This window comes from Ricinus communis, chromosome 9, assembly GCF_019578655.1.
Source record: "Ricinus communis isolate WT05 ecotype wild-type chromosome 9, ASM1957865v1, whole genome shotgun sequence".
NCBI lineage: Eukaryota > Viridiplantae > Streptophyta > Magnoliopsida > Malpighiales > Euphorbiaceae > Ricinus > Ricinus communis.
In genome coordinates this window covers 10016320-10020005 of record NC_063264.1, presented here as the reverse complement: position 1 = coordinate 10020005, position 3686 = coordinate 10016320, and the positions used below count along the sequence as shown (strand labels likewise).

Below are 3686 nucleotides of genomic sequence, written 5' to 3'. Positions count from 1 at the left end.
GTTTGTTAATAAAAACCATGAGTTGATGGTGCGCTTCAATGATGGCCATTATACATAGAAGTAGTTAATTTTTTATTCAACACAGCAGTAAGGTTAATAGCAGAGATGGTATTGATAACAGTATTGATAACAGTAGTCATGCAGCTAGTTTACTAGTGGCTATGAAATGTGGTAGTATAAAAAACAGTTATAATAGTAGTAGCAGGTGGGATTATTGCTCCTAGTAGCAGCCTTGGCACTGGTTGAGGTACAAATCACGAGCTATAGTAATTCTCTAATGATGACAACAACAACAATATACAGAAATATAACCCACTTTTTCCATACTCCAACCCATCCATTTGAAAATCCCTATTGTCCACCAAAAAAGGAATTAAAATTTCAACTTAACTTAAGGATAAATCCCATAATTCCTGATATTGAATGTCTGTCAGATATTCATTGAATTAATTAAAGGAACAACAGACATTCTTTAAAGTCTCAAGCTATTAAAATCCATCTCAGTTTCTGGTATAAGAATAGGCCTTATAAAAATTAGATGCACACTAAAGCCTTAACAAGAATACTAAGTTTCTAGAACTTAAGCATAGTATCATGGCAAATTAGATATTCAAATGACAGGTATAACAAACTTAATAAGTCCACAGGCAGCTATACATTTCCCGTATTTTAAGTTTAAATTTTGGTTACCACAAGTCCAGCATCACATGGAAGACAAAGTATGTCAATGATAAACTATCATAAAAATAAAATGTACAGAACTCCTTATCGTATAAGCATACCAATCTTAGCATGATGACCATCTATAAGATCACCCAAGCCAATCTCTTACCAAAAGTCATCATCCCATCCACAAGCTTCCATATCTCAAGAATCTTTTTCATTCATTTGCTGCATATGTGCATGCCCAAGATATGTCCATTTGCATACTGTGGTACATAAACTACGACTATCATCTCCCGTTGCTCTAAATCTCAAGAAAAAACAAAGAGATCAGCACAGTAGCATCAGATATGCAAGTATTTCTCTAGGAGAATCATGTACGAGTATAAACGTTAAGAATGTTTGGAGATAAAATAATTACCTGTATGATAACCAATCACTCAAATACATCCATCTAAGCACCATGGACCATGACTCTCGCAAATTTTCTTTCATCCATAGAAGCTGCAATATTTTCAATACTAACACAAACAAATACAGCACCAAAAAGAAAGGCAAAAGAAGAACCTATTTTCTCATTAATCTCAATATTTGAAACTCAGAATCAATCAAAGCACTTATCATTCTTAAAATTTTGAAATAAATGCACAGGGATAGGAAGGCCATCTTAGAACAACACATTATCATTGTTCAGAATAAATCATTTGCAAGAATTCAATTGAATTACATTCTTAGAAAATCATGTCACTTGTAGTATTATGATTTCATTTCTTTCAAAATGCCATGTTCTTTTTAAGTTGAAAGAATCAAATTCTAGCAACTATGACCTTTTCAAATAAAAACAGACTAAAATCGAGAACTCAGTAATATTGAATTCTTGCAATTTCGAGAGTTTACAAACACAACCTGAATAAGTACCTTTGGAGGCTGCATTTCAGGAGAAAGGGCGCCACCTCAGTACTGTAAAACTGGTGAATTAGAAGAATTAATCTTCTCAGTTTGTTTAACAGCTCTATAATCCATCCAAACTATAATATTTCTTCTTGAATCCCCACTCCATGAAACTGATATTGGTGCTCCATCAGCATCAACAGCCACTAAAAAGTTTTTTTTCCAAAAAAAGAAGCAACCTTGTTTAAAATAAAATAAAAATTGAATATACAAAAGGCAGTATAGCCACAATTTCTACCAAAAAGGCAATTCAAGAATTTAATGTAGAACAAATGAGATCAATTCTTGCACAATCATGTCATTTTGGCATGATTTCGTTACTTCCAGAATACCTTGTTTTTATTTTATTAATTGAAAGAATTGAATTCTATCAACTATGAGGTTGCCAAACATGAAAATATCACTAAAACAGAATTCTACTATCCAAACAAGGTAAAATAAATATGACAAACCGAAAACAAGTAGCAGCAAAACCAATGCCAGTAACTTCTTGACCATAAACATTTCCAAGTGAACATGTTGACTTCACAGCTGCACATATTGCATGTCATATATCTGTTGACGATTGCTGCCATAATTTAAAAAACAAAAACAAACTATAATTTTTTATCAAATGAAGCTAAATTTAATATATTTTATTTGAAAATTTAAATAAATAATATAAATCCATAACCTCAACGGTCACATTCTTCCCAAATTTGAATTGGACTACTAGACGTCCCTAAGAGTTTCCCGTTCTCATCGAATAAACCAAAGCGTGCGCTTCCTGTGCCGACGTCGACTCCAAGAAAAACGGACCGACGAGGAACAGCTGTGACGGTGGCAGTGGACATCTCGGCGGAGAAAGGAGAGGCGGGATCGGGAGAATGGTAGAGAGGACCATGACTCTTGCAAATTTTCTTTCACCCGTAGAAGCTGCAATATTTTCAATATTAACACAAACAAATATAGCACCAAAAAGAAAGGTAGAAGAAGAACCTATTTTCTCATCAATCTCAATATTTGAAACTCTAGAAAAACACATTATCATTGTTTAGTATAAATTATTTGCAAGAATTCAATTGAATTCAACACAAAATCCCAACCAAACAGGGCATTCTCCTGTTTTCTTTTTTTCATGAATAACAAATGCAGCTCTAGCAATTTGAAAAACAAACAATTTTTCTTTTATTTTGCCAATAGAAATCCGAAAACTGAGCATACGAGAACTTCATTAAACCCATTTGAAGAATAGAAATCCGAAAACTGATCGCACACTAAAACTTCATCAAACCCATTTGAAGAATAAGAACTAAGAAATATGAAACGACATGCTAGATTTAGAAAGTCCAGAGTTACTGTTTTCTTCTCTGCTTCCTATGACTGCTGCGATAAGCAATAGATTTTTGTCAAATGCTTGTGAATAAACCCATTTCCCCGGTTTAAACAAGAAAGTAACAGCAATCAAACTAAATCTCCAGAGGAATAGAAGAGAGGCATTTTTTATTAAAACTGAAATTAAGGATTTCAGCCATAGGAGAATTGCAGAATTCATTGTGGGTTTCACAGCTGGGTGAAAGGAAAAGAATGGAGGGAAAAAAACGTTTGGGATGCTCTTATGAGAATGGACCCTTAATATTAGTCATCAACGGTAAAAAAACTTCCTAATTAGCTACATTTTCATCTTCCTTGAAAATCCTTTTTCTTTTATTACATTTCTATTTTATAAGTAATTTCAAAATTTTAATTTAAAGTGAAAGATTTTTAGCTTAGCATTTCTATATTAATCAATGAAAAAATGATTCCTCCCAATTTATTGATAAAGAAAATACAATTTTAATAAGATTGTAAATGAAAATAAAAATAAAAATTAGATAGTCTAACTAGAAAATTTATGTTTAACATAAAAAAATCATTTTATCCATCAATCATGACAATAAAAATATCATTGGACACATAAAATTCACTATAATCAATTATAATATTTTTTTATATTTTCTCTAATAAAGAAAATAACTTTTTAATTTATCTTTAAAGTATCTTATTTACTTAAGTTATTTTTTTGATATTAGAATGATAAGTATATTTATTTT

At 31.6% G+C, this 3686-nt stretch overlaps 1 pseudogene; it reads right to left on the bottom strand.

Moving 5' to 3' along the window:
* Positions 1–488: 488 nt before the first annotated feature.
* LOC107261768 lies at positions 489–3176 on the bottom strand (annotated as a pseudogene).
* Positions 3177–3686: the final 510 nt, after the last annotated feature.